Source organism: Eschscholzia californica, unplaced genomic scaffold, assembly GCF_041429995.1.
Source record: "Eschscholzia californica isolate CP2 unplaced genomic scaffold, dmEscCali1.0.p SCAF_1, whole genome shotgun sequence".
Taxonomy (NCBI): domain Eukaryota; kingdom Viridiplantae; phylum Streptophyta; class Magnoliopsida; order Ranunculales; family Papaveraceae; genus Eschscholzia; species Eschscholzia californica.
In genome coordinates this window covers 42,635,163-42,655,402 of record NW_028238198.1, presented here as the reverse complement: position 1 = coordinate 42,655,402, position 20,240 = coordinate 42,635,163, and the positions used below count along the sequence as shown (strand labels likewise).

Sequence of the window (20,240 nt, the reverse complement as noted above, 5' to 3'; positions counted from 1 at the left end):
AAAGTTTGTGTTGGCCAACGGCATTGCACTCATACCTGATCGATCGAATCAATAAGTACCCCAACGACCCACTTAAAGCTTCATGTTGCCTTGTATTACTGCCTGTGAGTATGCTTTCTATCATTTAAATTCAAACTTAACATTCATGTGTCTCATACTATATGTTTTGATCGAGAAGAGAGGTTTAGGGATGAGGTGCCTAGAATTGTGAGGTGGTCTTTGACGAATATAGATGGATGATAAGGATGATGTTGGAATCAATTTGTCAAGTGAGGAGCCAGGGTGGGTGGCTGATACTATTGAAAAAGAGATGCCTTACAAGAGAGGTAATGTTGGCAAATTATGTGGTGAAATAATTAAAGTTTCCGAGTTTGTTAAAACATTATTTTTCTGAATATACATTATTTGACAGAGAGTATGAAGGATAATACCAATGATTTCCCAAGTTTTGATCTTAACTTTGGGACGCAAATTATTGTATGGACTCCACCACCACAGACGGACATGGAAAAGAAGGAAGATGAGGTTTGTAAAACAGCTGAACAGAATTTCTCCGATATTGCAGAAATGGGGAGAGCATCGGTGGAACACGTATCCAAATACTTGGATCGTGTTGGAACAAGTACAAAAATTAAATCACCGCACGTCATCCCCCCAAAACGAGTAGTATCGAAGAAACACAAAGGGCCAATGACTAAGCCAACATCTCTTATCAAAAGGGTAAAGGATAATCCCAGAACACGAAAACAAACATCCAAAGCAGCTGCCATTACATTCCCTGTGATTGATATAGAGTCGATAACAATGAAGAAAGAAGTGAAAGAAAAAATAAGTAACTGGAAAAATGGAGGGTTATGGCCCTACGTGCAAGAGAAAGAAAAAACACTACTGTTAGAATTCATGACATACGGGTGGACAAGGTAAATAACTCAGTGTCTGGTAAATAATTAAATGTCTGGTAAACAAAAAAATGAGTGGTAAACAATTTGTCTAGTAAATGTATATCATTTTGGAAAACAATTGTGTGGCTGGTGAAATGTATGTTACTTTGTACATCCTCGATGTGTGGAACAAGGACAAAGAACATTGCCTGAAAGCGAAAGATTTAGATGAACTTATGATGAATCGGGGATGTGACTCGCAAATCATAGACTGGTTTGAGGACCACCTGGCACAGGACGCTAGAGACATGAACAAAGAAGTTATTTTCCTATCTTCATTGCTTTTTGTAAGATTCCTTGTCAAACATATAATTCATTTTTAGATGGTGTTGAGTAAATAGTAGTCTAAATTATATAACGATTTGCAGAACTTGATCAAACAAGAGCGGAGTCAGACAAGTATTGAGGTCAATTTAAATCAGCGGCTGGAAGCACAATACATCAAAGATCATACTACAACGTTGTGCGCGCCACTGAATACTCCGTACACAGATGACTCATTCGAGGATCATCACTGGACTCTGCTTGTCTATGAATTCGAAGAGAATGAATGGAAACACTACAACTCTTTGTAGCGTGACACTAACCTGGCTAACCAATGCAACAATAATGCAAAGAAATTTGCATCGCAGTTGGCAGAAACATTGATAAAGATGAAGTGCACACGCAAACGAAGTGGGCCTTACGCTAAAGAAAGGATGACGAAAAAGATAACCTATGTAAAGGAGGTTGATTGCCCTCGGCAAGGGGATAGGTGAGTCTAAAATTTGCTTCCTTACTTTAGTAGTTTATAAGTTTCTTTAAACTAACTGCATCTTTTTTGAATCAAACAGTCCAGACTGTGGCCTCTACGTAATGCTCCAGTTGGAGGATATCTTCAACATAAGCAACCAGTCCAATTTGCCGGGTTGCTGCTCGCAGCTGGAAACTTATGCAAACAAAGCAAGAAGAAAGAGGGTAGAAGTAATATTCAAAATTTTGGATGAATCAAAGGAGGTATGGAGAAGGATGATAGCGGAAGCGTCCTATATAGTTGTTTATGTGAAAATTATGGTTGTGTTTTTTAAGTTTTACTAAGTACTGGAATAAACTTGGAAATTTTTGTTAGTGTGAAATTTTTTAAGTTTTAATAAGTACTGTGAAACTTATGGTTGTGTTTATGTGAACCTTTTGTTAGTCAAAAATATGTTCGCACTGGAAAAAACTTGGAAATTTTCCACTAAAAATACCGGGAAAACAAAGAATTTCCGGTAAATAAAATAATTTACTGGACAAAACTTAGAAAATTATATTCTAAAACCCGGGGAAACTTAAACTTTCCGGTAAATAAAAATATGTACTGGACATAACATAGGAAAAAAAATTTCTAACTGACGGGAAAACAAATAATTACCGGTAAATAAATTAATAAACTGGACAAAACTTAGAAAAAAGTATTCTAAAATCCGGGAGAAATTAAACTTTCTGGTAAATAAAAATATGTACTGGACAAAACTAAGAAATTTTCCCTAAAAAATCCCAGGAAAACAAACAATTTCCGGTAAATAAAATAATGTACTAGACAAAACGTAGAAAAAATTGTAATGGAAAAAACTTAGAAACAAAGGAAAAAAATACCGGGAAAACAAATAATTTCCGGTAAATAAAATAATTTACTGGACAAAACATAGAAAAAAGTATTCTAAAATTCGGGAAAACTTAAACTTTCCAGTAAATAATAATATATACTGGACATAACTTAGAAAAAAGATATTCTAAATCATGGGAAAACTTAAACTTTCCGGTAAATAAAATAATGTACTGGACAAAACTTAGAAATAAAGATTATAAATCCAGGGAAACTTAAATTTTCTGGTAAATAAAATAATGTACTGGACAAAACTAAAAGTTTCATGTAATGCATTAAGTTCGAGCACAATACACATTAACAAAATATAATGTAATACATTAAGTTCAAACACAAATACATTAAGTTCGACAAAAGATACAAAAAATCAAAGCAGCACAAGGCTAAAATATGACTCTCTTCAAAAATTTGAAAAGCTCCAACACTGTAAATGCTTTTCAAAATTGTAGAGTGCCCCTAGGTTTTCCTGCTGATATAAAAACAGTTTCAATCCCTAAATCGCTTCGTTGCACGAAGCACGGTTGTGATAAGAGAGCTTTTTACATCTACCGCATATCCGCTATCTATTTTTAAAGTTTCCAGAACTTTCAATTCTTATAGAACGTGGTCTGCCTGGACGTTTCTTGGTTAAAGGAGGAAGTATCTTGCTGGCTTCCTCAAACGTTTTTGGTTGATCGAAAGTTGGCACATGGTTTATGGAATGACTATAAGTCTTACAATATGCATCCGTTGTAACAGCGGGATCAAAAAGGATGATGAATGACCTCCATGCACTTTAATACACAATATGGCATGCTCACAAGGGATACCTTGGACTTGCCACTTATGACATGTTAATGTAAGAGCCCCAAGGTCAACGGAGTGACTTGGCATGGACATTACTTCATATACAAATTTACCTGATTGTATGCACTTCCAGCTACAAGAAACGTTGAATCTAGCCTGCATTTTTTCGTTGACCTTAGGGCACAAGAAAGAGTCCCAAGTTGCCGACTCAATTCTTCATGCATCATGTTCATAATTTTAATCCTCAACATATCTAGCATTATGGTTATTGGAAGAACTCTCTCATCCCTTATCCACGAATTGAAGGATTCCGAGAGCGAAGAACATATTAAACCGTACCTTTTTTCTGGAAAGTAAACATCAGCCCAATGTTCCGGATTTACAGAGTGCAAAAATGCATCCACGCCATTGCCACCCATGACTACGAGTTCAGAAGTGTACTTCTGAAAATCCGATATAGTAAGGGCTCTAACCGCCTTAAACATGAGGGATTGGAAATAGTCCGACTTCTTGGCACCATTCTTTACACGTACATTCAAATTGTTTCGTAGATGCCAAACGCAGAATGAATGGTGCACGGTTGGGAAAATGTTTGCAACTGCATTTATAATACCATTGTGCCTGTCCGACATGAAAGTCAAAGACTCACTAATATCAACCATTTTCGCCAAATTACAAAAAAACCATGTCCAGTTTTGATCATTTTCTACATCAACGACAGCATAGGCGAGAACAAAAAAACCTGCAAAGTACATGTTATTCGAATTAATTCGCAGTAGGAAGAACAGGAAATTATTTCATATTTCAGCCTAAATATTTAGGTTAAGAAAAAACAAAATATCCAGTAAATCAAAATGTGTACCGGACAGAAAAACTTGGTAAAATACATACCATCATTGCCATTCTTCGCTACAACTGCAAGAATGCATCCATTGTATTTAGTTTTCACAAAAGTACCATCAACAAATATCAATGGGCGGCAGTGCTTGAAACATTGGATGCATGCTCCAAGAGCAATAAATATTCGAACAAAACGGTGGAATCTTTATCAACTTGAAGATCAATGACACTATTTGGGTTAGAACGTGATAGGGCATCAACATACCAGTTGAGTTTGGCATAAGAATCAGCTTCCTCCCCATAGGCCAAAGAAATACTCCTGTTTCGAGCCTTATATGAATAGTAGTAGTTGAGTTTAATTCCATAGTCTTTCTTGAAAGATGTGACAATGTTTTTAGTACTTTTGGTCAAATTCTCCCTAATGTCATCGACTATTAATAAGCTAACAGTTTCGGTTGATAATCTTGGCTTATTCTGACATTATAAAGTCTTGACAAGTGTGCACAGGGTTGTAAGCTTTTAGAACAAACATTGACCTTGACTTCAGAGGAGCCACAACGTGAATGGTCCAAGAACATTTTGGGGATTTGCATACGCAAGTAATACGATCAAGATCATTCTTCAAATAATTAAAATTGTACCCGTGCTTTATGTAATATCGTCCAAGTGCATTTCGAAAGACATTGGCGCCTCCAGGGAATTCCTGCCCCAAATGTGTAAACACCTCAGGCCAACTAGTAGACCTTAGAGGTTCAGCCCTAACAATGGCAGTAGATGCATCCTCAACCGTGAGAGAGGAATTTCTTGAATAATCCCATTGGACACTGCACAAAACAAAATGGTTTCATTTTTAATGATAAATCAGAACAATAAACTAAATATCACTACAAGAAAACATATCATTGGCACGGGTAAATTTAATTTAGGTAAGAAAACAGTTTTGTTCTCGGTAAACAAAACTATTTACTCACCATATTTTTGTTCACGGTAAACAGAAATATGTACTCATCATAATTTTAAGTATTTATGTATACTGAACCAGTAAACTTTTTTATTTACCGTAAAATAAGGGATGGTTACCAGTACACAACAAACAACAATATGTAATGAATTCCACACTTACTTATTAGACATTTGTTACTTGTTCATGTCAACGGCACGGGTAAATTATATTTAGGTAAGGAAACAGTTTTGTTCTTGGTAAAGAAAAATATGTACTCACCAGATTTTGGTTTGCGGTAAACTGAAATGTGCACTCACCAAATTATAATTTTAAGTAAACCAATACTGAAACAGTAAAGTTCAAATTAGTTCCAAACTTACTTATTAGATATTTGATTGTGGTTCATCATTTCAGATGATGTTGCAGCAGAAGTAGATGAAGTATAGCCGAAAAAATCACGCTCCAACCTGGATAGAGAGAGAAAATAAAGAAGGTATGAAACGATAATATACAGAAAAGAAAAAAATCCTTTCAATATCCATTGTATACTATTACAACTAAGTTGAAGTTTGTTTCACCAGAGAGGACGTCGTGCAACAATGTCCCCAGACAACAATTCTTCAATATCCATTGTATACTGTCCACAAAAGAAAAATAAAGAAGGTATGAAACGATAATGTACAAAAAATAAAAAAAATACTTTCACTTAGTCTGTCATTTTAGAATGTCCAAGTTTCAACATAGATTTAGATGAGTAGTTGTTCATTTACAAATGGAATTATCATCTTCCTTAAAAGGACAAATTGAATATTCAGCTTCCTTAAATTCTATCATTGAAGACAAATGGAATTTGTTCATTTAAGAGGCATTACCTGAAAAAGTTGGAAGATTAGAGCAGATTCTGGTTGGAAGATATTAAGACAGTCGGTGGTATAAATAGGTTGGAAGATGAAATTTGAAACTTTTTGAAAGTTTTTGAAACTGAATAGAGAAAGAGCGGGATCCTAAAATTTCGCCAAAAATTTGGGCAAAATGGGCGGAAACTCAGGGAAAATGGAGGAGATAAGCTTTCGGAATTTAGAGAGAAAGAAAAGGAAATAAGGAAGAAGGGAGTTGGCGCGAAATGGGAGGGAAGGATGTGATTGGCTGCAACGGAATGGACGGGCATTTAATGATCGGAGGAAATCGTGGGAGAGAGAAGGAGCTGGGTCAAGTCGAGGGGCAAGAAAGGAAGAAAAAAAAGGAAAAAAATTATTTTTCCTGACAGTAGGACCTGCACCGAAATTTTTGGCAATAGTAGATTTTTTTTTGGTTTACCCCCCAGTTTTTGGACCGTTAGCTCAAAAATCCATATATCTTCTCATTTTCCATCAACCGAGGGCCTATAACAAACGGATGGGCACCTTCTCAGTTCCATCGGACATATCTACTCATTTCACATCCGCTATATTTTATGGGTAGTAAAACCGACACGCCAGATTACTTCAATCCTATTTCATCTTCCCCATATTTAGTTCTCATCTTCCGCCATTACAACCTCCAAACTTTCCCTAAAACGTCCAACCTTACGTTCATCGACATCCCTTTCTTCCGGCGCTAATCCTGGTCCTTGATGAAAATCACCATTCTTTTACTGCTGCTCCACTATTTTTTCCTTCTTCCACATTCAGTATGGTACCGGATGAATTCATTGTATGTTAAAAAGTGAGGAAGAAATCCAAATTCATTTTCTCATCTTTTGTTCTCTTATCTATTGGTAAATTTAAATCTCATAATACTTTCCAGTGTGTGAAGAACTCATTTTCCTGTGTTGGTAATTCTTCTGTCCTTTATTTTTATTTTTTGTGTTATTTTGCTTTGGAAGTAGATGTTGGCTCTCAATTGTTTGATAAAATGTCAGAAAGAAACTTGGGTTTATTATCTATTACTGTTATGAAATATGGGTGGCTCACTGACTATACATTTTAAGGAATTTGGTAAAGAGAATGCTGGTGGCAGATATGAAGATGTTGTATATTGATAAATGCGAAGCAAGATCTTTTCTTAATTGTCGATACAGAATATGTTCCTTATCATTGTGCATTTGTACAAGTGTTGCATATATACATATAGAATCAAAAGAACAATAAAAAAAATGAAAGACGGACAGAACATTTTGTGTATAACGGAACCAGAGACCAGTTTGCGTCTGTTAAGGATACTCATTAGTTGATTAAACAATAGCTAGTTAATGTGTAAAAGTTAGTTGGAGAAAATGTTAGTTAGAGAAACTTTCTGTTAGTAAGTTAGTTGGTTGGTTATAACAACCTTCTCTCTCTCTACTATCTCTCTCTCTCTAAACTCAATTTATATGTAATCTCAGTTGTAATTCATTAACACAAGAAATAAGAGATTCTCAATTATTTGTCTTCTTCTCTCTTTCTAACATGGTAACGGAGCCATTGCTATTCAAGCAAATTTTCAAGTTTTCTTCTTTCTTCATCTTCTTCAAGTAAGTTTTCTGCTTTTCTATTTTCGAATCTTCAATCTTCTTCTTCTTCTTCTTCTTCTTCTTCTTCTTCTTCTTCTTCTTCTTCTTCTTCTTCTTCTTATTTGTTCTTTTAATTTTTCTTCAATCTTAAATTTTTTCTTCTTCAATCTTAATTTTTCAACTCTACTGTTCTTTCAATTTCGTTCATAGCTACTTCTTCAAATTCTTCACCTCACTCATCATCTTCTTCTTCTTCTTCCTTGCATCTCCTTTCACCTTCTACTGTTAATCAATATGTCTCCAACAAACTTTCTTCTACCAATTACATCTTTTGGAAATCTCAATTTCTTCCTCTATTACGTTCATATGATGTTTTGGCATTGTTGATGGATCATTACCTTGTCCAACTAAATTCATTCATCTTCATCTTTCTGATCCACCTACTCTGAATCCTGATTATCTCAATTGACATAAGCAAGATCAAATGATTCTTAGTTGGCTTCTTGCTTCTCTTACAGAGGAGACACACAGTCAAGTCCTTGATTTAACAACTTCTCATGAAGTCTGGTCTGAACTTGAAAAATCATATTCATCTCATTCAAGAACCAGAGTGTCCAATCTTAAAAATGATCTTCAAAACCTAAAGAAAGGTTCAGATTCCATTCAAACATACTTTAATAAAGCAAAATCGATTGCTTTACAATTGAGACAAGCTTCCAAACCAATTGATGATGATGATCTTTGTGATATAATTCTAAGAGGTTTATCCTCTGATTATGGTTCTTTTCGAGCAGCATTCTCTCTTACACTCAATCCTTTTCTGTTAGTGAGTTACTTGGTCTTCTACTCATTGAAGAGAATCGATTATAGCATGAAATCTCTTTCAGTCTTGCTAATTCATCTATCAATTTGACTCAAGCTCCTTCTTTCAGAGGATTTCATGGAGGCCTTCTTCTTATTCTCACTATAGAGGTAGAGGTCGTCATGATTTGCGCTCTCATGGCAAAATTGTATTCAAAGGTAGATCACCTAATTCTTCATCACCAGTTGTTTGTCAAATTTGTGGTAAGTCTAGTCATTTAGCCTATTACTGTTACAATAAGAATAATGGTAATTTTCAAACCTAAATCTGGAGCTTCTTCTCAAGATCATCAATCCTATGTTACTGAGTTTGATGACTCCAATTCTTATCTCCAAGATTACTCCTACTATCCTATAAAAGGCTATCCATATGCTGAACCAGAATATCATTATCTTCCACAATCTCCTGATGTTCTTCAAGCATCTGATAATGAAACCTATTTTCCAGAAATTCATAACACATATTCTTTTCCCAATTCTTCTATTCCTTCCACTTCTTCTGCCTCAAACTCTACCACTTGGAATCCTTACTCAGGTGCCACTTATCATGTTACTTCTGATTTGTCTAATCTCAATATTCAGTCTGAATTCAAGGGCAAAGGACAAGTGAGGATTGGCTTACAGGTTTGTCCATCTCTCATTCTGGTTCTACTTATGCATCTTCTAATTCTAACTCTTTTTTATTGCATAATATACTTCATGTTCCCTCTATTACAAAGAATCTTTTGTCTGTTCATAAATTTGCAAAGGATAACAACTGCTATTTTCAGTTTTATCCTGACTTTTTTAATATCAAGGATCTTCAAACTGATAAAGATCTTGTCAATGGTCCTTGTGAGGATGGTTTGTATAATCTCAAGCTTCAGACTTCTCCATCATCACAAATTGTTGTCTTCTCCTCCACATTTGCTCCTGACTGGCATTCTCGATTGGGTCACTCAGCTTTTAGAACCATGAAGCACATTATTCAGACAAATAAGCTTTCATTTGCTTCTCTTCTGTCCTTTATCTGTACTCCTTGTCAAATGGCTAAGAGTCATTCTCTACCTACTGCTCTTTAAGTCTCGTGTTGAAAACATGTTCTCTCTTAAGATTAAATGTGTTCAGTCTGATTGGGGAGGAGAATTTCGAAATGTCTCCACATATCTTAAGAAAAATGGTATTGGACATATAATTTCTTGTCCTCATGATCATGCTCAAAATGGTATGATTGAGAGGAAACACAGACACATAGTTGAAACTGGTTTAGCTCTCTTAGCTCATGCCAATCTGCCTCTAAGTTTTTAGGATTTTGCTTTTGAGACAACAGTTTATCTCATTAATAGATTACCCACTCCCTTGCTTCATCATAATTCGCCACTTGAAGTCTTATCTCAAAACATTTGGCTGTGTTTGTTTTCCTTGTCTAAGGCCATTTAACAAACACAAGCTTGATTATAGAAGCTCATGTCACATCTTCATTGTCTATAGTCTCAAGCACAAAGGATACAGATGTTTGAATCCCAAAACTCATCAAATCATAATCTCTTCTAATGTTATCTTTGATGAAACTTCTTTTCCTTATGCATCTCTTTCTTCTTCTTCTTTTGATTCTTCTTCCTCACCATCATTCTCTCTTCCTCCCATCCCAACTTCTACTCCTATTCCACTCTCAACTTCTATTCCATCTTATACTTTTGCTCCTTCTCTCCCTACTGTTCCATCTCTTTCTCCTTCTCCAACTCCTATTTCTTCTCCACCTCCTATTCCTTCTTCACCTCCTCTTCCTTCTCCTAGCTACCTCTATTCCTTCTCCACCTCCTATTCCTTCTCCACCTCCTATTCCTTCTTCACCTCCTCTTCCTATTCCCACTTCTTCTACTCAGTGTAAATTCTCACCCTATGTCACAAGAGGCAAGGTTGGTACTCGAAAACCCAAGGTCTTCACTATTTCAACTTCCAATGACCTCTCGATTGACACTCCTACAACCTATCTTCAAGCTTCTAAGGATCCTAAATGGAGACAAGCTATGTCTTAGGAGATTAATGCTCTAATTCAGACTGGAACTTGGTATCTTACTCCATCAACTTCTTCAATGAATATTATTGGGTGTAAATGGGTCTTTCGAATAAAAAAGAATGCTGATGGAACTATCTCAAGATACAAGGCAAGGCTAGTTGCTAGAGGTTTCAACCAAGTTGAAGGCATTGACTATGAGGATACTTTCAGTCCAATTATTAAGCCTGTCTTAATTCGAATCATCCTATCACTTGTTGTGTCTAAAGGTTGGGTTCTCAGACAATTAGACATTAAGAATGCTTTTCTCAATGGTTTTCTTAAAGAAGAGGTTTATAGTTGTCAACCACCTGGTTTCATAGACTCTGATCATCCACATCATGTTTGCAAACTTCAGAGGTCTCTCTATGGGCTGAAACAAGCTCCTAGAGCTTGGTCTGAGAGACTCAACACCTTTCTTCTCAGTCATGGTTTCTTAGCCTCTCAAACTGATACTTCCTTGTTCTTTAATGTTACTTCTTCTCATACTATTTATATACTCATATATGTTGATGACATTATCATCACATGAAGTGATCCATCTTTAGTGCAATCCACCATTGATACTTTGTCCTCTGAGTTTGCTATTTCTGATATTGGTTCTCTAAATTACTTTCTTGGCATTGAAGTTGTTCTTTCCTCAAATGGTTTGCTTCTCTCTCAAAGGTAATATATTAGCAATCTTTTGCTTAAAACTAAGATGACTGAGGCCAACTCAGTTTCTACTCCCATGGCAACCAATTGTGTTCTCAAGAGAAATGTTGGGGATCCTTTAAGTGAAAATGACACTAAGTTATATAGAAGTACAATAGGGGCTCTTCAATATGAAACTAATACATGACCTGATATCTCCTTCTCAGTCAATAAAGTGTGTCAATTCCTTCAGAATCCCACTCAAGACCATTGATGTGCTGTTAAGAGAGTTCTTAGATATCTCAAACATACTATTGATCATACCTTTACAATTACCAAACCATCTATCTCTCTTACTGGTTATTCTGATAATGATCTTCAAGCCTTTTCAGATGCTGATTGGGCTGGTTGTCCTGATGATCGAAAATCTACTGGAGGTATTTTGGTTTTTATGGGTTCTAACCTGATTTCATGGTGTTCTAAGAAGCAAACCACAGTGGCAAGATCAAGTACTGAGGCTGAGTACAAAGCAATTGCTGATGCTACCTCTGAATTGATTTGGGTTCAGTCTTTGTTTCATGAATTGGGCATCATTTCTAAATCCTGTCCTTTACTTTGGTGTGAAATTTTGGGTGCTACTTACTTAACAGCTAATCCTATCTTTCATCATCGTATGAAACATGTTGAGATTGCTTATCACTTTGTTAGAGACATGGTTAAACGTCAAAAGCTCCAAGTTCGTCATATATCAACTCATGATCAGTTGGCTGACATTCTAACTAAGCCTCTATCCCTCTCTCGATTCTCTGCTCTTAGATCCAAACTCAACATTGTTCCACCCATGTTGAGTTTGCAGGGGGCTGTTAAGGATACTCATTAGTTGATTAAACTATAGTTAGATAATGTGTAAAAGTTAGTTAGAGAAACTTTCTGTTAGTAAGTTAGTTGGTTGGTTATAACAACCTTTTCTCTCTCTAATATCTCTCTCTCTCTAAACTCTATTTATATGTAATCTCAGTTGTAATTCATTAACATAAGAAATAAGAGATTCTCAATTATTCATCTTCTTCTCTCTTTCTAACAGCATCAAACTGTGCCAAATTGTTTTTTGTAATTTTATTAGTGTCATACTCATAGCCAGGGAATCTCCTGCAATTACTGGTTTTGTGGAAGCTCACTCTGTTAGTTCTTGCAAAAATGAAGTTTTCACAAGACCCACCTGGTATTTTCTTCCTTCTGTTTTACACTTTTACACTATTCCTTCATTGTCGCCCCATTTCTCACTTGCTCTATGTGGTTTTCATGGTATGAGGTGGTTCCTCATCGAGGTTTGTGTGATGGTGCGTCATGGTGGTGATGACAATTTTTATGGAAGGTATAAATTTTTATCGAGTTAATTCCTATATGGCCCCCTACTTTGTGACCAGCTTCCTTTATGGCCCCCTTTTTTTTGTAAATTCAAATATGGCCCCCTTTTCTTAACACCGTCAGTCAACTTTTAAGGTTAATCTTTTTGTTTCCATATTTACCCTTCTTATAAGAATGATTTCAAAATTCAAAATTGACCCCTTTTTAAATTTGGGTCAATTTCCAAAAACTTATAGCTACTTTAGAAAAAACTAGGGGGCCAAAATAGAATACATATAAAAAAAATTTAAAAACACCTCATCTCTCCCTCTCTCTCCTCCACATCATGTATTCCGCTACCTCATCATCTTCTCCGATGAAGGTCGCCGGCCAGCCAAATTTTCCGGCGACCTTCAAATTTTTTTTTTTTTTTATCTTTCTCTAACCAATCTCTCTCCCATCTCTCTCTTTCTCTCACTCCCATCTCTCTCTCTCTCTCTCTAATTTCTCTCTCTCTCTAATTTCTCCCTCTCTCTAATTTCTCTCTCTCTCATCTCACTATAATTCCGGCGAAGGGGAGGAGCCCCTTCGCCGGAATAACCAAACCTTGAAGGTCTGGTTAATGACCAGACCGGGATCTGGTTTCAACCAACCAGATCTCGGTCTGGCTAGTTGAAACCAGATCCCGGTCTGGTTTCAAACTAGACCGAGATCTGGTTGAAGCCATATCTCAGTCTGGTTTGAAACCAGACCGAGTCTGGTCGTTAACCAGACCTTGAAGGTCTGGTTTCACTTTAAAACCAGACCTTCAAGGTCTGGTTATTCTGGCGAAGGGGCTCCTCCCCTTCGCCGGAATTATAGAGAGGTGAGAGAGAGAGAAATGAGAGAGAGAGAAATGAGAGAGAGAGATGGGAAAGAGAGATGGGAGAGAGAGATGGGAGAGAGAGAGAGAGAGAGAGAGATGGGAGTGAGAAAGAGAGATGAGAGAGAGATTAGTTAGAGAAAGATAAAAAAAAATAAAAATTTGAAGGTCGCCGGAAAATTTGGCCGGTCGGCGACCTTCATCGGAGAAGATGATGAGGTGGCGAGATACATGATGTGGAGGAGAGAGGCGATGAGATGGAGGAGAGAGAGGGAGAGATGAGGTGTTTTTAAATTTTTTTTATATGTATTCTATTTTGGCCCCCTAGTTTTTTCTAAAGTAGCTATAAGTTTTTGGAAATTGACCCAAATTCAAAAGGGGGTCAATTTTGAATTTTGAAATCATTCTTATAAGAAGGGTAAATATGAAAACAAAAAGATTAACCATAAAAGTTGACTAACGGTGTTAAGAAAAGGGGGCCATATTTGAATTTACGAAAAAAAGGGGGACATAAAGGAAGCTGGTCACAAAGTAGGGGGCCATATAGGAATTAACTCATTTTTATTTTATGATCTGCCATTTTAATATAGGTATTATATTTCTGTTTGCAGCTTATGGATCAGAGTTTATAAACAAAACACGTATTTTGAAGCCATGTCAAGTATAGACCAACTCGTATATATGAAAAGATTTGCATGAATACATGAATGGTTGTGATATATGTTCGAGGCATAAACTCATCCTCTGTTTCTACCCAAGTTTAATGAGTCATAGTCCTCTTAGTTTTTGTTTTAATTTTCATATGTGTAGTATATCTCATTGTTATTTGCTGGGATGTTGGTTGTGATATCTTTTCGAGGCTTCTTGATAAATCTAATGAAGGTAACAAATAGTTCCTTTTACTTTTGTCGATGCTTCTTCTTAAACTTAGTCATCCCCGCAGTTTTTCTTTGTCAGTTTTCGAGTTAGAAATGGAGGATCATCAAAAAATGGTGTACTTTTTATGTCCCAAATAATGTGAATGTATTTCATTGCATCAATTTTGTTGATAAGGAAGAGCCTAGCAACTGCATACAGGTATTCTCTTGAATAATAATTATTAATTAAGATTTCCATTCATATGCTTGAGTAGGTTATCTTTATATCGTTCTAAAACTAATGAAAGTAAACAAAGGCATTCTGAAAATGAGAAGTGAAGTTTCCGGACGTTTTCAGTGCAATGAAGTAGATGCTCGTAGTTACATTGGGTTTGATGATGATGTTTCGAGATAACTTATGTAACTGTATGATAAAGTTAGGAATTAGTTTGATATAACGTGGGTAAACTTCCAATTGGATACAACTATGTTAAGATATGTTTAAATATGACTAGGTTATACAATGGTACGATAAAGCTAGGTAAAACTTTTTATATCTGCAAAGTGCAGCTTCTGCTTATTAGTATGTTGTTCCTTTGACCTTGATATAGGCAACGAAGTAAGTATTCTTTTTCTTTTTGACAGGATAATCAACACAGATATGTTTGGGGTGGTGAGATTCAGTTTGATTTTTACCAGCGATAGTTCGATGTTGTATTTGTGGCAAGTTCTTTATGTGCTTTCACTTTCGGTTCATTACATGATGCAACAAGCTGTCAAGCACTCAATTGATTTGTCTGTTTAAATTTCACATTTCTTCATATATAATTTTTGTAACACAGTAAAGCAATCTATTCATCATCATCTTCCTCTGGTGCCTTGAGTCATTTCTTAATTACTTCTGTGTAATAGACAAAATATAGAATTTAAGAGATTACATCATCAAAAGCTCAAGAGAGAGATTGGAAATGTAAATTATTACCACAAACTAGCAATTAATTCAAACCAGAGTTTGAAGTGACATGTCCCACTTTCTCATTCATGTTTTGATATGGTCTCAAGGTTCACCACAAGTGAATTTTGCGATGGAACACTCTGTTGGATTATTTATCAGCAAGTTATAACACTAAAAGCAAAGGCGGTGCTTCTTTTCGATTACTAAAAATCCTTGGTTTCTTCTTTGATCTCACATTAAGGACATAGATTATCCCTTCTAAACGGGTTGAATTTTTCTATGGAATTTTCTTTGAGAGAACTACTAACAAGCTATAGCACTCAAGGTAACAATATGTTCAGTTAAGCCGCCAAAAAGCTAATATTTCTAGAATAGTCTACTGCTCTTCCTATGTTTTTTTTTTTTTTTTTGTTGAAATGAAGCCAAAACATATTACAAGCTAAGATCCCACTTCAAATTGTCCAAACTGTACCACGTCCTATTGACCTTGTGTTTCCTTCCCCACTTCGCCAAGGCGTCAGCCAGACCATTTGATGTTCTTGGACAGAACTGAAAGTGAATTTGCTCGAAATGGGTTATGCGGGCCTTGATCTGTTCAATGTTATGCAGAGATTGCCAGTTTATAGCGATGTTTCTGTCCCGGATATTCATTATCAAATTTTTGTTGTCGCTCTCAATAATTATGTTGGTGAGATGTAGCTCTTCCGCCCAATGGATTGCGTGCAGAATAGCGATACTTTCACATTCTTCCGCCGTCTGTGCCCTGACGCATGCTACCCTAGCCCTCATGAAATTTCCATGTGCATCATGGATGATGTTTCCGATACCTGCTTGGGCAGAGAGGGTTTTGAAAGAGGCATCCACATTTATTTTGAGAAAGGGTGATGGGGGTGGCTGCCACTTGGGCGAGACTGTGTTACTTTTATCTCTTTCTAGCCTGGGGAGGTTTGTAGCGTAGCTTTGAATATGCCGAACAAGCTGCATAGGCTTGACTTCTTTCTTACCGAAACTTTTTTCGCATCTAGCTTTCCAAATGAACCACATGATTTTAGCGAGATGCTCTGTCGTGACATCCTCCAAGGAGGCCAGCTAGTGATCCATGCGAGCACTGAATCAATCCCATCCGTTCGAATGTTGTAGTGGAACCAAATTGCTCTGGCAAAGTTGCATTGAAGCAGAACATGGGTAGTGGTTTCTCGTTCATCACAGAAGGTGCATTTATGGTCATTACCAATGTAACTACCAATTTTGTCTTTGACCGGAAGACTATTTGTGCAACATTTCCAAAGAAAAAGTTTGATTCGGGGTATAGTTCTGATGTTCCATATGAACGCCCACTTCATCGGTTCTGTGTCTCTTGTGCCATTACTCAGATACCTGTACATAGATTTTATTGTGAATTTGCCAGAGTTTGTGAGAGTCCATACCATTTCATCCTCCGCCGAAGGATGGAGATTTATGCTAAGAATCGCATTGCGAGTATCCTCATCGAAGTATCTCTGAAGTAGATCCGTCCTCCAGGAATTATTATCGATCAGCTGGTCAACCGTGTTCAAAGGGCAATTATTTTGGTTTAGTAGCGGTGGTTCCTGATTTGGAATCCAAAAGTCTTGCCAAATATTGATATTGGTACCTTTGTTGACATCCCAAAAGAGAAGTTTTGTGAGTTTACCAAGGGGTTCCGCCAAAGATTTCCAGACCCACGAATGATGCTGTTTTGGAGAGGTTGGTTTTTCCGTTTTTGGATAATATTTGGCTTTTAGGAGTTGAGCCCAGGGCGCATTGGGAGCTTTGAGCAGGCGCCATCCCAGTTTACACAGAAAAGCTGCATTGTCAATGGCCGGCAGTCTGAGTCCCAGCCCTCCGAGTTTACGAGGACGACAGATTGCGGCCCAGTTGATGGTATGAATGGATTTTGTTTTTCCCCACCAGAATGACCTTTGAATGGTCTCTATGCGTCTGCTTATGCCCTTTGGAATTGCAAAGCATTTTTATCTGATATCGGGGAACCGCCGCGGTGATAGACGAGACGACTACCGTACGGCCTGCTTGAGAGAGGAGATTTGTTTGCCACTTCGAAAGTTTGTTCTGAATCTGCGCCAACAAAGGTTCAAAAGTCTGTTGTTTTTGGGCCCCTATGAACAACTGAGTACCCAGGTACTTGTCTAATTTCGAAGCTTGGTGAACTTTGAGGGATTTGGTGATTAATCTTTTGAATTTGGGATGGGTATTTTTAGAGAAAAAGATGGTAGATTTGTTGTAGTTAATGATTTGACCCGATTCCGACCCAAACAAGGAGAGGATGGATATGAGATTGGAGATGTTATCGAGAGTATTCCTACCAAAAATGATGCAGTCGTCTGCAAACAGCAGGTGGTTGATTGTGAAAGTGGATTTAGGAGTAGAGAATCCGATGAATTTGTGAGGGCTATCCGGTGAGTCAAGAAGACGACTTAAGCCTTCCATGGCTAAGGCGAACAGGAAAGGCGATAGAGGGTCTCCTTGCCTTAAACCTCTAGACACATTGAAAGACTGGCCAGGTCTACCATTGATAAGAACTGCCATCGAGGATGTAGAGATGCAGGTGTGTATCATTTTGATCCAGTGTGTGTCATACCCCAGGTTAACCAAGATCTCCTCAAGATAATACCATTCAACCCGGTCGAAGGCTTTGGACATATCCAATTTTAAACCAAAGAAGCCTTTAGACCCACGTTTGTTCTTGAAGGAGTGAGATATTTCCTGGCTGATGATAATGTTATCTGTGATTTGACGTCCCGGGACATAAGCTGCTTGAAATGGAGAGATGATGTCCGGGAGAGTGGTTTTCAGTCGGTTAGCTAGGATTTTGGTGATGATTTTATAAGTGGTATTGAGAAGGCTAATGGGTCTGAAATCGGATGTGGTTTGGGGGGCCTTGGTTTTGGGAATGAGGCAGATGTGGGTGTGGTTGGTGGATGGAGGGAGGGTGGCTGTATTGAAAAAGGCTTGGACCATCTGGAGGACCTCTGGTTTAACAGTATCCCAATTGGATTGATAGAAGAATGGAGGAAAACCATCCGGTCCTGGCGCAGCTTCAGGTTTCAGAGAGAAGATGGCAGCTCTAATTTCCTCCTCTATTGGGACTTGAATGAGGAGGGTGTTTTGCACTGCTGAAATCTGGGTGGTGAAAAGGGATTTGATCGTATTTGTGGGGTTGGGGGAGGTGGTGGAAATATGTCGAATGTTTTCCGTAAAGAGGTTGGAAATCTCCTGGGTATCTGAGCACCACGAGTTTTCACCTTGTTTGATGGATGAGATGTGATTTTTCCGATTCCTGGTGATTGCCTTGGCGTGGAAAAATTTGGTATTCCTATCACCCAGCTGAACGTGTGCTACTCTGGATTTTTCTTTCCATATACTCTCCTGCAGGTTATAAGCCTCCTCCAGTTGAGAAGTGAGGTGAAGTAAGCCCACATGATTTGTCGTAGCCTGAATAAGGGTAGTAAGGTGTTTGATTTTTTTCTCAATGTGACCAAAAACGTTTCTATTCCACTGGGACAATTTGATGGCTAGCTGGTTGAGGTTTTGCTGAATCAAGAAGTTGTTCGTGATCCAGTTTTCCAGGATAAAAGCTTGACAGTCTGGGTGGGACATCCAGGTTCTAAGAAATTTGAAGGGTTTGGCACTCAGATAAGATGGGGAGTGGGTGGAGAGTAAAATAGGTAGGTGATCAGATCCCACCCCTGGAAGGTGGGTGATGTTGGAAGACGGGAAGGTAGAGAGCCAGTCCATATTTGCAAGCGCTCTGTCCAGTCGCTCTTGAATCAGAGTACCATGGAACTGGCGGTTGGACCAAGTGAATTGTGGGCCATGGAAACCTAAGTCATGTAGACCCATATCTTGAATGCTGGACACAATTTTCCTAGCCATATGAGGGATAGGTTTTGGGGGGCCACTTTTATCCGAGGGGTACATGATGGTATTCAGGTCCCCGATGATGAGCCAGGGAGTTGTTTGTGGTGTGGAGAGATTCTGAAGAGCTTCCCAGGGTTTGAGTTTGTCTTTGGTGTATGGACAACCGTAAAATCCAGTGATCAGAATATTTTTATTGTGGTCGTCAAAAGACAAAGACACATGGATCATATTGTGAGAGGTTGTAAGAACTGTGAGGTCAATATCCGTTTTCCAGAAGAGAGCCAGACCACCTGCTTTGTTAATAGGCTCAACAGTAACTTTTTTGTAGCTTTTGTGAAGGTTGAGCAATTTGTCGAGGTTCATGTTCAAACATTTAGTCTCGGAAAGGAACTGCTCTTCCTATGTTGTAAATCCAATTCTTAAAATCCTAAGGAGAGACACCAAAAGTTAAGAAAAGAAAAGAAGTAAAACTAAAACAAAATATGATTAAATGTAACATTATCGTGTAAAGTGCTTAATAAATTCCACCGTGCCGGAGGCACGGGCTATAACCTAGTAAAAATATAAATTTTATTACTAATAATACATAAATATTCGTGCTATAGCTTCCCGTGGAAGCTTTCCCGTACCCGAGCTGCTGCTCCGGCCAAGCTTTGGCCGGCCTTAGTGCTGGCCGGCCTAGCTTGGCCGGTCCCCCTTCCCCTTCTCTCCTTTTCTCTCTCTTTCCAAAACCCCTAACTTTCAAGAACAAGAACCCTAAAAAAGTTTTTTCCTCTTTCTCTCTCTCCCTCTTGGTTATTGAATGAGTAAGAAGATGAATAGTCTCTAACATGATTAAAACTCTAGACTTAGTCAACTTGACTAAGTCATTAGACTACTTTGACTTGGACCCAAAAGTGGGTGCTCATAAAATCTCTACACCTTCCTTCTTCTTTGGGTATTCTTGAACTTGGGCTTAGATGTTGGTCTTTGAATTAGAGACCAAGGGAGTGCCTTAAATTACTCTTTCAATTAGAACCAAAGGGGAATGCCTTCAAGAAAAGACCTTAGCTTCTATCCACCTTATCTTCCGAGTCTGAACTCCAAATTGACTTCCATTTTCACCTTCGGACTCGTCATTGCCTCCACTTGTAATTTGATTTGCTTGAAATCTTTTTCTCTCGTTTTGGGCACATGAAATGATAGT

General features: G+C 37.7%; 1 long non-coding RNA gene across 1 annotated transcript; it reads left to right on the top strand.

Moving 5' to 3' along the window:
• The first annotated feature begins 663 nt into the window (after positions 1–663).
• On the top strand, positions 664–1,966 carry LOC147566968 (uncharacterized). Its single transcript, XR_015237516.1, has 3 exons — positions 664–1,228; positions 1,310–1,695; positions 1,775–1,966. It is a non-coding gene; the product is annotated as an uncharacterized LOC147566968 (long non-coding RNA).
• The last annotated feature ends 18,274 nt before the right edge of the window (positions 1,967–20,240 follow it).